This window comes from Lactuca saligna, chromosome 8 (assembly GCF_052625555.1).
Source record: "Lactuca saligna cultivar CGN05327 chromosome 8, ASM5262555v1, whole genome shotgun sequence".
NCBI classification, from domain to species: domain Eukaryota; kingdom Viridiplantae; phylum Streptophyta; class Magnoliopsida; order Asterales; family Asteraceae; genus Lactuca; species Lactuca saligna.
Genome location: NC_136424.1, coordinates 152,671,943 through 152,686,956, shown reverse-complemented (window position 1 = coordinate 152,686,956; position 15,014 = coordinate 152,671,943).

The window sequence follows — 15,014 nt, the reverse complement described above, 5'->3', positions numbered from 1 at the left end:
AATGACTTGATGTCATTTTATAAAACATTTCAAAAGTAATTCATTTGATAACAAAGTATATCAGGACTGAAAACCATTACGTGTATCGCATTTTGAAGTACGTGAATCAGTTGGTTGAAAACACAGTTATAAATCACATGTGATTGATTCTATAACATACTGTTTTCTACTTGTATCCCCCCCCCCCCCCCCATTAAAGCATTTAAAATCATTTAAAAGATTGATTAAGGGGTTTGAACTCACCTGTAGTTGGTGGTTTGGATGAACGGATGATGTAGGATCCTAAGCATCAAGTGGAGACTTGAACACACACAATGATCCTAGTTAACATATAATAACATATGTGAATCCAATTAGTCATAAACAACTAATTAACTAAGTTTAAGAAATCCTAATACATGTAAAACACCTGTTTTAAGTGCTATAAGTCATAAGGATTGCATCTAAGGGTGGTAGGACCTTGCTATTGAGTTTGGGGTTCAAAGGGTAAAGTCCCTTGGAGTTTACGGTTTTGTGACCATAACTCCTTGATTTTACGGTCGTAAACACATGAGTTTACGGCCTTAAACTCGTGTTTCTTTGACAATTTGTTGTTTTGAAGCTCTGCAAGCCATTAGAAGCATTCCCACTTCAAGTATAAGCCTATGGAAGTGATTAGGGCACCATTTCACTCCTAAAGGGAGCTTATGGTCCTTGGACCATTTCCTTTTGGGTTTACGGCCGTAAACCCCTAGGTTTAATGGTCTTTTGATTTTTTTGAATCCTAAGCACAATAGGGAAGGGGTCTAGACTAGTTTCCAAGGCTTGTGAAGGGACTGGGGACATTTTGGCACCCTTTATAGGGTTTACGGTCCAAGAACACCTTGGACCGTAAACATCATGATCTTGTGTTTTCTTGGTGATTTCTTTAAATATGGAAGTGTAACAAGCCTTAAGATACTCTAGGATAGAAGTACTTACAAGATAGAGGCTTGAAAAGGTACCAAAAGGCCAAGAACACTAGTGTATGTTCTTGGTGATGAAACTTGAAGATCTAACCTTTTGGAATGATTTCACAGATAGAAGTGTGTTAGATTACTAGATTAAGTAGTATATCAACTTATTAAGGATAGAAACACTTACAAGTTGAATATCTAAAAGCAAAAGTTGAGGATACTTGAGAGAGAATTGTGCTTTGTTCTTGAAAGGTGGAAAAAGTGGTAAAAATGACTAAGTGTCACATATATACCCCCCTCCCTTAGGGTTTACGGCTGTAATGACTTTTGTTTAGGCCATAAACTCCAAATTCTTGGAGTTTTGGAAATGTTATTATTGCACAATAAACCCTAATGTATCATCTCTCCTGTTATCTCTTGAGGTACAAATCTATAAACCCTCGAACTTATTCCTAAAACTTGAAAGTTAGCAGAAACAGTTTTGACTTCTATTGAAGTGTAAGGTTGTACAGAATAGAAATTTCGGGTTGTCACAAGACTCAAATCCACATTGCTAAAAATAGAAACATACACACATCGGTTTTCACAAATGCCATTACAAGGAAATATAAAAGAAGACAAAATCAAAATTTTTTATTTATTTATAAAATGCGGAAAACCTTTCCTTACAATGCAAGTACATATGAAAATTATGTTGCTACATATTTCTAAGAAATCTATCATAAGTCTTAAGTAGCAGCTCATAATTATGGTCATCGAATCATGTGATCGAAATCCATCTCTTCGCGATCAAACTCAGCCCGCCATTTCTTTAAGCTTCCTTTCTCTTATTCCATCCTACAAAACATCAAAATGTAATCTTATCACATCATGTATTAAGAATCTAGAAATAGGAACTTAATATAGTTAGATAGTGGAATTACCTGAATCAGAGTCAAACACTTTGACTTTACCATCCTTGTGATCTTTCAGGTAAATACGACAGCTTCGCATCCAATGCCCATTCTCTTGGCAATAGAAACAAACAAACTTTTTTGGAATGGCACACGAGATAATCTCAGACTTAGCATTTCTCTTAACCATTTGGTCAAATGGTTTGACCATGGTTGATCCCATTCCATTGGGAAGAGAAGACTTTTTTAGACTTCCAATGTTTCCATTGTCAATGTCCACGGAAGTTTGGGAAGTAGATCTTGTTGTCGAATTTGTTTTACCAGTGCGCCAAATCATTTCTGATTCAGCAACAATTATCAAATAGGTAAGATCAATAAGGGTCACATCATGATCTATCACATAATAGTCCTTAACAAACTCACTATATGACTTAGGAAGTGACTGAATAACCAAGTCAATAGCCAACTTCCTCGGGAAAACGACACCCAACATTTCCAGCCTGTCAATATGCAACTTCATCTCCAAGATGTGAGCACATACATACTTTCCATATTCGTGTTTTCTTGACAATAGGGTTTGAGTGACCTTGGAATTTTCAAGTCGACGAACATGTGGGTCAGGGAGAATTATTGGAGGAGGTGGAGGAAGTGAAGTATGATTTCTGGGAACATCATCTTCATGAGGAAGGCTTTTTCCAAAAGATTTGGGAAGACCATAGTTAACTAAACTAGACATCTACATGGGAGAAATTTAAGTTTATTTGCTTTAAGTCCTTAATATAACACCCAAATGAAATATTAAGGCTAAGACCCAACACAATAATTCACAATTCAGAAGAGGAATGTCGTAATCCAGTTGCAAACTATTTGTCGGTAGGTAAATGATGATTTACCAATTCCACCATGAAAACAAAATGTTAAACGAATTAAGTTTTAAATGAAATTTCTAGATCTTTTGAGAGTCATTGAACTTTTCAATGGCATGTTTAGTCTTGATTATTCCCTTCAAGTTTGTGACTGAGATACCGAGGATCACAAACAAGGTGTGAATAATCATGAAAATTAGATTGGTACTCTCAAAGTCAATTATCACCTAATCAATGTGTTGGTTAACCACACACACTCCATTGATCGATGATAAACATCGAGCCACCCTTTGCCACCCTTACTAGTCCAAATTAGTGTGTCGGTTAACCACACAAGCTCCACTAACGACTTGGCAAGGTGCAAAGTGCAATTTCATGGGTTTGCATCAAATTCACATTTTTCCTAAGTAACTAAGATTGGGAATTTATAAAAAGGTTTAGTTACTTAAATTTCATCATACTTTTAATGAGAATTTAAATGTCCTGTCAAGCCCATTCGGCTAATGACCCTCCACTAGTCAAGAGTGTGGTGGGTAAAAGTGGATACCCATTGAATCGCCATTTTATAGGCAATTTCCTTAAACACCCCTTATAGACTAGCTTTGTGAATGAGGCCTACTAATGGTAAGACTGAACTTTTACTTATACAATATATAATATATTAAATGTTTAATGTTATATAGTATAAGGGTGCATGTATTATACACATTTAGAATACTTGGTGGTTTAATCTATTAGTAAATTATACTCTTAATTTAATTAACTTTAAACCATATGAATATGGATTTATTAATTCTCTTTCAATTAAAAACTTTAATAAAGTCCGTAAGGTGTAATTAAACTATTCAAAGCATCAAGGTTATAAAAATTCAACATTTATAAAAAAAAAAAAAAAAAAAAAAAACTATTTAATTAATTTTTTAGTTATGAACCCAAGAGTTGCACCTTTTTGAAACCTTTCAATTACTAGATGTTTTAGAATTCGATATTTCAAATTAAAACCTTTTAATTGAACTTTTCAAATTCCAAAACTTAATTCAAAAACTCTTGAATTCCAAACTTTATGACAAGTTTTGTAACTTCTTAAAAAAAAACTTTTGAGTTCCAAAACTTGATGGCAAGTTTTATAAATCTCTTTAGTCATATAAAGAGACTTTCCAAGTTCCATAACTTGAGGGCAAGTTATGAACCTCTTCAAAGCCATTTAGATCAAATGTTTAACTAATAAAACAATCATAATTTTATCCATTTACCAATTTGACCTAATGCAATTCTTATAGCAAGATGACTCAAATTTTACAAATAATTAACTTTTTTCACAAAATCAAGTAATTATTTAAAAATTTGGCAATCATCATGTTATTGGATGGGCATAATCATTACCATATCAACAAAATCAAATTTTATAAACCAAAACAGTATATGGTAATGATCCTAATCCAAAAACAGGCCAAAAAACCCGAAAAATTGCAAACAGACTGTCCGACTCGTCGAGTTCATGTATGGACACGACGAGTCCTTGTATCATAGTGCAGTTATCGACTTGCTTCAACTTTGAACAATTAGTCGTGCATCAGTATAACAGAAAACAACCCATGGCTCTGATACCACAGTTGGGTTTTATGTATTCTACCATTCCTATGGTATACATACCACCCTAATGCTTTGGATCTAAGATTTCTTTAGTTATACATGCAATAAAATTATCCAAAGAATGAATCTGACAACTAGCATACAATTTGACATTTGAATCATAAAAAAACTAGATGGAATATTACTTCTTGTTATAGCTTGTAGAATTTGGCCTTTCAAGAGCTTAGCAACTCAAGTGTGATGCCTCAAACGTTCACAAGACACCATGAACAAAAGATGAATATGATAGAAAAGTTATGAAGCATACAAAACTGGCTAGGGTTCTACTTGGAACTCTTGGGTGCCAATTTTGGAGCTAAGGGGTTTTACTTATAGTGTGGAATTCCTAGAGTTTAAACTTGTAAATCCTAATCCACTTCCTTGGGCCTTTAATCCAATAATCCATATGATAACCCTTTGGACTAAATCTTCATGGACTACACAAAGATTTAGTCCACATAATCAACATGGATCATTAGCCTAAACTATAAGTATCATTGATTTACTTAATCAGTCCTCGTTAATTTAATTATTCATTTTTTATCACTAAATTAATTCCAAATTGATTCTTGACCAATACTAACTAAATAATATGATTTCTCAATTAATATATTATACTTATAATATATTAATAAATCACAAATTATCTCTTTCTCAAATATCCATCCTATCAAATTGCTCTGGTGAATGAAACCTGAAATGGACCATGCTCCTATCGGGTCAAGTACATACCAATTATAGTTATGGGCTTATACACCTAATCCAACAAAAGAACCATTATTGTGAGATCCTTTATCACTCAGGGAAGGCCAATATGGTGGCCGATGCCCTCCGTCGTAAGGTGGTTGCTACCCCAATCAGGGATGTATGTTTAAGGATGATTGTGATTACCCTAATTTTAGAGAAGATTTGAGAGTCTCAGGTTGAGGCTATAAAGAAAGAGCACCAGAAGAGTGAGCACATAGTTGTTCAGGAGGCTTCCTTTGATTATGATAGTCAGGGATTATTGACCCATTTATTGGAGGGTGTAAGTTCCATATTGGGGCGGAGCACGTCAAATCTTGATGGAAGAGGAGCACAAGTTGAGGTTCTCTATTCATCCCAGAGTGACAAAGATGTATAGAGATCTTCAGCTTGTAGGAAAGCCAAGGTTGGGCATCAGCAACCACACGACAAAGTGGATCCTTTGGGTATTCCCGTTCAGAAATGGAAAGAGATTATGATGGATTGTATCAAAAAATTACTACGGACGGTGTGCAAAGTGGATTCGATATGGGTCATCATGGATTGATTGACCAAGAGTGCACACGTTATCCCGAATCAAGAGAGTATCTCTGCAGAGAAGTTAGCAGACATCTACATTGAGGAGGTTGTGACATGTCATGGGGTGCTAGTTTCAGTTGTCTCCGATAGAGATATTCGGTTTACTTCTAGGGTTTGGAAGATATTCCACGAGGAATTGGATACTCTTCTGCATTTCAACATGGCTTTTCATCCACAGACAGATGGTCAGAGTGAGCGGACTATCCAGACTTTGGGGGACATACTGTGAGCATGTGTTCTATATTTTGGCGATAGTTGGGATACGTATCGTCCTTTGGTGGAATTATCATATAATAATAATTATCACACCAACATTTAATGACCTCCTTTTGAGATGCTCTACCAGAGGAAGTGTAGGACCAAAATATGTACGGGTGAGGTTGATCAGCAGGTCATGGGGAGTACAAAAGTGGTACTCAAGACAAAAAAAATTTCTTCATCAGGTTCGCACCAGACTTCAGACAACTCAGAGTTGAAAAAAAAAGTTATGAAAATAGATGTCGGTCAGACTTGGAGTTCCCGGTTGGGGACATGGTACTCCTAAAGGTGTCACCTTGGAAAGGTGTTATCTAATTTAGGAAGCGGGTCAAGTTAGGCCTCAAATATATTGGTTCTTTCAGGGTGTTAGCCCGGGTTGGCAGGGTTGCATATCGTTTGGAATTGCCAGCGGATGTGACATCCCTAAATTCATGGTTATTTTAAAATTTTTATTTATGCTTATTATAAAACTACAGTAACCTTTTAAAGAAAAGTGTTGCAGAATTTGTTCCCATAAAAACATGATAAATGTGTTATCAAAGCATTTCTGAAGAAATATATTTTAGTCCTTTTAAAACTTTGGGATGTCATCGTCAATACAGGAAACATAAGCATAAACAGAACTTACATTCATTTACACTAGTGATCTATATCTCTTTTGAATCTCTCAATGTAAAGCAGCTTCATATCGACATATGTGATACAAATAAGCTTGAGTGGGTCAGGTTGGGAAACCTGGTTAGTACATAGGGTTTTCAACCCATAATAATGTAATTATCATGTTAAATCGTCAAACAATTAACCCAATTACTCATCCCCATTATTTTCTTTGTTCTTAAGGGTCTACCCTAAGAATCAGCTATTCCTCGTTCATTCATTCCTAAGGATTATCCTAAGGAATAGGCACAAATTCCATCGTTTCCAATGACACGGCTATCAATATTATCTATTAAGCACAACTGCCAATATTGTTATTTAGGCATAGTTGCCTGAATTATGACATTCTCTATGAGGCGCAGCTTCCGAAATTATCCTTTAAGCGCAACTGTCGGGGTTGTGATGTTCTCTATTAGGCGTAGCTGCCAATACAATCATTAGAGCGCAGCTGCTAGGATGTTTAGAGTACATCGTAGATCAAAAACATCTACAAGTTGTGGCGTAGCTGCCAATGCTCATCTATAGGGTACTAGGTACATTTCTTCCAATGTTCACCTATCGGGCACTATCTCCATACTGCCAATGTTCCTCTATATCAGCTTTCATCCCTCATCATTCATCTACCCATGTTTTTGTTGGATTAGTGTCTAAGTCCATAACTATTTTGGTATGTACTTGACCCGATGGTGCATGGTCCTTTTGGGTTGCCTTCACCAAAGCAACTTGATTGGAGAAATGAATAAAGAGAGAGAGGATAATATGATTTATTAATATGTTATAAGAATAATATATTAAAGGAGAAATCATATTTGTTTAATTAATATTGGTCAATAATTAATTAAGAATTAGTTTTGTGATCAAATGTAATTAATTAAACTAGAAGGGCTGATTTGTAATTATGTGATAGTTACAAAATAAGGTAAGGATTATCTTATATATATGGTGAACGAATTTGAGGTGTAAATCCCTTAGAATTCGAGTATGATAAGGATTCAAGGATTATATTATTGGTTGCTTAATGGATAATCAACTAGATAAGGATAATGACTGAAACCTTATCTCTACACCTATATAAACACCCCTAGGGTCATGAATTCGTGTATCCCTTCCCAAGAGGTCCTAGATACGAATTCTAACCTCTCACCTTTCTCCTTATACCTTCTCCACTTGCTTATGGTGTTTGTGAGCCATTAGAGGAGTGACACTTGTGACTCTAAGCATTCCAAAGTCAATACAAGGAGATTTGGGATTGTTATTGCTACATAACAATCAAGGTAACACTATAAACTCATTCTTATGTTAATATGATTACTTGTATGCTAGAATTAGGGGTTGTAGTCTTGGATTCAAAGCATGTACAATAGAGAAACCTAGATCCAAGCATTAGGGTTTGTATGAGCACATAAGATGTCTTATGACCAAAACCCATCAGTTTTACCCAACATATTGTGTAGATATAAAATATATATATATACAGTCTAAACCATTTAAAACATGTATAAAATCGTTCATCCATCATAGATAACAAGTATACATATAATATGCACACATAGCATGTAATTTATATAAAATACTTCATATCTATGTGTCAGATGAAAGTAACTATGCACACACTTGTTAAAGTGACGATTCCAAACTCGGGAAGCTCTTCGCTTCTAACGATTCTATTTTCTTTCGACGAAACCTAGCGTTATTATTGCGAAGTTTTAGTCTAATCTTTATTGCAACTAATTATTAGTCTAGATTCATCATTAACTTAAAGTTTACTTCATGATCTATCAAGTAAGGAACAACTATGTAGGATCATATCGGATGTAGGGTCCATTTGGTGTACGAAGTATACTCTTTGGAAATCCCACATTAAACACCTCACTAAATCACAACCTAGACATCATCCCCGTAAGTAGATCAATCAGTATAATGACTTGGAATCAGTGATAAATCATGTTTATAAGTTAATAATAACAATAATGAGCTTAAACATAAGTTATACTTAAAGTAGGGTAAGCATAACTCATTTAGAGCGAGTTTTTCTCAAAACGGGGCTTCGTTAAAGCAAAGTTTTTGAGTCGAAAGCTCTTCTATCACACCCCGAAAACCAAAGGCGGAATACATGTCCGGGGTGGACTTCCACGTTGAGTATCAAATCCAATGTACATAGTAAGTAAAGTAAAACAAGCATTACATTACATAATAACAGTTTTACAGATGTTTCAAAAGTAAAGTTTATACAGTTGTCATACATAGTATATATAGACAAAATATAACGGGTCTTCATGTACACCGTCTTCAAGCAAAAGGGATCTTCGGGTACCTGTTCTAACGTTGACCTGAGAACACAAGCGGTTTGAAAATCAGCATAAAGCTGGTGAGTTCATAAGCGGTTTTTGTTTGTGAAAGTGTTTCGGTTTCCTTTCTGTTTCTGAAATGTTATGTACACCAAGAAAATCCCGTATTTTCTTAAAAGTTGGTTATTGTTTCACAATGTAAGGTATAGTAGGTTTGTACACTGAAAACATATTTGCTCATATGAAAATGTTCAGTTGGTTAACTGACTGGTTAAACTGTTCTGTTTACTTATTGTGTGTAACCAGGAAAGTCCCGTACTTTCCTTATTGTATGTTACAAGTTGTAAAAGATGTAATGCTATCCATTCTGTGACTCTTTCTAGTTATGTAAGTGTTACCCAGGAAAGCCCCGTACTTTCCTGCATGTATGTATCTTATGTAAACGATGTAAAAGATGTAAAAGATGTAATCATGGTTAGGTTCCATGTTTTTCCCTAGGAAGGTCCTGTATCTTCCTGAATGTTAGTTATAGTAAGTAAAAGATGTAAAAGATGTGAACGATGTATAAAGTAATCCATTATTACTGTAAGTAAATCTCTGTTATCCTAATTGCGAGTGCCATAACCATACGATAGACTAAAACCTGTGGCAATAAGTAGTCCACATGTGGCAATAAGTCGTCCACATACTTATGACTTTCGTCACCCTTGAACCATTTCGGTTCGGCTGTAGCTAGCAGCCAGGTGTGGGGTAGTCAGCCCTGTATAGATCTATACACTCAAGTCACGCTCTCTAAATACCAGAGATTCTGGTTATGGGTGTAGTCCTCCACTCGCGTAACTCAGGTGGAGTGTTCTCCGAGGACGTGTCTCCAATCATACCGGAATAACAAATTTACTAGTAATAATATGAAAATCCTCCACTTGTATAAGTGTAAAAGTATTACTGAGGATAAAACAATGTACAGGTATTATATTCAAATGTTTTAATGTTATGCTTTTAACTGATAAAATGTGGAAAACCATTTGTGAAATACATGTAAAACATGCTAGTTTAAAGACTTATTTCACAAATATATGTTACGTGATCTGTATGTTCTATCTGTCATCAGTAGTAGTTATCAGTTATAAAAGCACAATAATATGAAATACATATTTGAAAACATGTTTTGAGTACAAGAATTCCCTTGTACTCTGCTTGTGTTCCCCCCCTGAAAACAGTGAAAACAGTGAAAAAGGGTAGGGGTATGAACTCACCGGACTCAGAAACTTGTCGGTTTTGAATGCTAGATGTCGGTTCAAGGTTTGATTACTCATGAGGACCCTATGTAAAATGATATAATGTCCATATATATACAATTAGAGATACATTCACTAATCATATGGAACATTGCACTCCAATGAGGTTAAACACCTCAAAACGAGTGTTCGGAGTGACCCGGGTGACATCTATTGATTTGTAATGGCACTAGGGACTTGGGACTTGAGTTTACTCCCCATAAGTAAACATTTTAAAGAGTTTGCAACATTGAAATACTCACATACATGAGTTTACGGCCGTAAACTCATGTGGGTGAGATTTTGGTGCTTTAAGGGCTTATATGGACTTAGGGATTGCTAGGGTTAATTATCTAATCACCTTGGAACACTTGGAATGGATTTAAATACATGAAACATGAGTTTACGGCCATACACATGGAGTTTACGGCCGTAAACTCTCAATGACTTTGAAAATTTGATTTAAGCTACTTAGGGTAATCACATGTGATTCAAACCAATTTTCTAAGCATTTGTATGATTTTAAGACATCAATTAAGACCTTTGTATGACTTTACGGCCTAGAGGAATGTTCTAGGGCCGTAAACTCTCTTTTACCTTAGGAAAAGATAGTTTTTGGGGCTAAAGACAATCACATGTGATTCTAGAATTTTGTACAATCCATTTGAGTATGTTTGAGGCATCTTTGACTTTGATTTATGAGTTTACGGCCAAGGATATGTTCTATGGCCGTAAACTCTTCTATGTTAGATAAAATTCAAGTTTCAAGTGTTCCAAGCTTAGATTATCAAGTCCAAGGTTCATATCAAAGCCCTAACTAGGTATTGGAAGGGTTTTAGGGCATGAAAACCCCCTTTTGAGGAGTTTACGGCCCAAGAATGTTCCTTGGCCGTAAACTCTTCTATGTCACACAAAAGTTATGTTTTAAATGTTCCAAGTCCATATCTTGAAGTCCCATAGCCATATCTAAAGTTCAATTTAGTCAAGGAGGGAGTTTAAGGGCTTAAAACCCCACTTAATGGAGTTTACGGCCCAAGATAGTTCCTTGGCCGTAAACTCATGTTCTTGGACCTAAAACTCAATTAATTCATCAATTTGAAGGCTAAAGGTGTTGAATAACATGTTAGGGAAGTTACCATAAAGATTTGAAGCCTTAAACTTGTGATTTGGACCTTAATTCTAGCTTGGAGGAGAGAGGTTGTAAGTGTTTAGTGAGAAATTGGCCAAAGGCTTCAAATGAAATCCTAATCACGTTTATATAGTGTTTAAGTTTTGGACACGGTGGAATTTTACCCGATACCGGTGTTAGACGGGGTTTTTGGTCGTACCCGATTGAGTTACCGTAACCTGATACGGTAAATACTAGAAATATTTCGATTATTAAAGTTGGGTGTTGAAATGATTTCTAAATGTATTAAGACACCCATTAAGTCATTTTAAATGTGTACTAGATAATGACTTAATTAAACGAAAGATCAGAAATCGAAATCGGAACGACGGTCAGTTTCGCGAGTTGTACTATGAAAGAGTTACGATATAATGATATGGAAATTTTGGGTTGTTACATTATCCCCCCATTAAAGGGAATTTCGTCCCGAAATTCGAGTTTAGAACATAAGACAAGATACAAATCATGGATAAGAAAAGAGTTGTGGATACTTCTGTTTCATTGAGTCTTCCCGTTCCCAAGTGAATTCCGGTCCCCGCTTAGCATTCCAGCGAACCTTCACTAACGGGATGCGACTTTGTTTTGTACGTTTGACTTCTCGATCCATGATTTCGATCGGTTCCTCCACAAAGTTGAGGTTTTCATTGATCTCGATCTCGTCTAAGGGAATTGTTAGGGTTTCGTCGGATAGGCACTTTTTGAGATTTGAGACATGAAAGACAGGATGAATGTTACTGAGTTCGTGAGGTAGATGAAGTTTATAGGCAACTGGACCAATCCTGGAGAGGATCTCAAAGGGTCCAATGTACCTTGGATTAAGTTTCCCACGCTTGCCAAAGCGTACAGTGCCTTTCCAGGGCGAGACTTTTAACAGGACGCGGTCTCCAACCTGGAATTCTAGTGGTTTCCGACGATTATCAGCGTAACTCTTTTGACGATCACGCGAGGCTTTCAGATGGCTACGGATTTGAATGATCTTTTTGGTGGTTTCACGGATGATTTCAGGACCAGTGAGAGCACTATCGGGGACTCGACTCTTTGCTAACTGTGTATCCCCTACCTTGGCCCAGCACAGAGGGGACCTGCACTTACGGCCGTATAGAGCTTCGAACGGAGCAACCCTGATGCTGGTGTGGTAACTGTTGTTGTATGAGAATTCGATCAAGGATAGGTGTGTATCCCACGACTTTCCAAAGTCAATGGCACATGCCCGAAGCATGTCCTCCAGGGTCTGGATTGTTCTCTCACTTTGTCCATCAGTCTGAGGATGATATGCCGTGCTCATATCTAGTTTGGTTCCAAGGGCTTGCTGAAAAGATTGCCAGAATCTGGAGGTAAACCTACTATCTCGATCAGAGATAATGGAAACAGGTACACCGTGAAGACGTACTACCTCCTGGATGTAGATTCGCGCGAGTCTCTCCATCTTGTATGACTCTTTGATTGGGATGAAGTGAGCGGATTTCGTTAAACGATTGACAATTACCCAAATGGTATCGTACCCACTAGAACACTTGGGTAGTTTGGTGATGAAGTCCATGGTAATCATTTCCCATTTCCACTCGGGAATCTCGGGTTGTTGGAGCAGACCTGAAGGTTTCTGATGTTCAACTTTGACTTTGGCACAAGTCAGACATTTTCCCACAAATGTAGCTATCTCAGCTTTCATGTTTGGCCACCAGTATTGCTTTTTAAGATCCAGGTACATCTTGTCCGAACCTGGGTGAACAGAGTATTTGGTTCTATGCGCTTCCTCCATGACTATTTCCCTGAATCCACCGGATTTGGGAATCCAGATCCGATTCATGAAACAGTGAACTCCGTCACCTCTGATCTCAAGTTTCTTCTCCATTCCTCTCAAGATTTCACTTGACACATTCTCGGGTTTGAGGGCCGTATACTGAGCTTCTCGGATTTGCATGGGTAAGTTGGAATGGATGGTTATCGTCTGATTCTTCACTTTGTGGCCTGCACTATCCTTTCGGCTAAGTGCATCTGCTACCACATTGGCCTTACCGGGGTGATAACGAATTTCACACTCATAATCACTGAGTAATTCTATCCATCTCCGTTGTCTCATGTTCAAATCTTTCTGATTAAAAATGTGCTGCAGACTCTTGTGATCAGTATAAATTGTGCACTTGATTCCGTAGAGATAATGTCTCCAAATCTTCAATGCGAAGATTACTGCTCCTAATTCCAAGTCGTGCGTGGTATAGTTGACCTCGTGTGTTTTCAGCTGTCTAGAGGCATAGGCAATCACCTTTCCTCTTTGCATAAGCACACAGCCTAAGCCTTGATTAGACGCATCGCAGTAGACAACAAAGTCCTCTGTCCCTTCAGGCAGAGACAGAACAGGCGCGCAGCATAAGGCTCTCTTTAGTGTTTGGAATGCAGTTTCTTGTTTATCACTCCAACAAAAGGGTACACCTTTCTGTGTTAGAGTGGTTAAAGGTTTGGCAATTTTGGAAAAATTCTGAATGAATCGTCGATAGTAGCCGGCGAGACCTAAGAATTGACGAATTTCCGTGGGCGTTTTCGGTGCCGACCAACTCTCTATCGCTTTAATCTTGGAAGGATCTACATGAATACCCTCCTCGCTTACTACATGACCGAGGAAAGTTACCTTCCGTAGCCAGAATTCACATTTGGAAAATTTCGCGTAAAGTTTTTCGGATCTAAGAGTTTCCAAAACTAGCTTCAAGTGTTGCTTGGGGTCTTCTTCACTTTTGGAGTATACGAGGATGTCATCAATAAATACGATAACGAATTTGTCTAAGAAGGGACGGCACACCCGGTTCATCAGATCCATGAACACAGCCGGTGCATTGGTTAGACCGAAGGGCATCACTACGAACTCATAGTGTCCATACCGAGTCCTAAAAGCTGTCTTGGGAGCGTCATTCTCCTGGACTCGTAACTGATGGTACCCTGACCGAAGGTCTATCTTAGAAAAGTAGCTGGCTCCCTGGAGTTGATCAAAGAGGTCGTCTATTCTTGGAAGAGGATATCGATTCTTAACGGTCAATTTGTTCAGTTCACGATAGTCGATACACATCCGAAAGGATCCATCTTTCTTTTTGACAAACAGAATCGGAGCTCCCCAGGGTGAGGAACTCGGTCTAATGAATCCTTTACTGAGCAACTCATTGATTTGACTGGATAACTCCTGCATTTCTGCGGGAGCTAAGCGATACTGGGATTTTGCTACAGGAGTAGCTCCAGGAATTAGGTCAATACGGAACTCGACCTGACGTTCGGGAGGAATTCCTGGGAGTTCTTCGGGAAACACATCGGGAAAGTTACAGACTTCGGGGATGCTCGCGAGGTCTCTAACTTCTTGTTTCTCGTTGATCACATGAGCTAAGAATGCAACGCACTCCTTTCGAAGGAGCTTTCGAGCTTTGATGTAAGAAATGATATGAAGGTTGGAACTGGGTTTATCGCCATAGACTATGAGAGTTTGATTCGAAGGAAGGTTAAGGCGGATAGCTTTTTCATAACAAAGAATGTCAGCATGATTGGGACTCAACCAATCCATGCCAATGATAACATCAAAGCTCTTGATAGAAATGGGCAGGAGATCTATGGGAAATGACTGATCGTTCAGAGTAAGTGTACAGCCTATGAATATATTGTTAGCACTTTCTTTCTCACCGTTAGCCATTTCGACGGTAAACGTTTCGGTTAGTGGTTGAGGATTTGGTTTTAGATTAT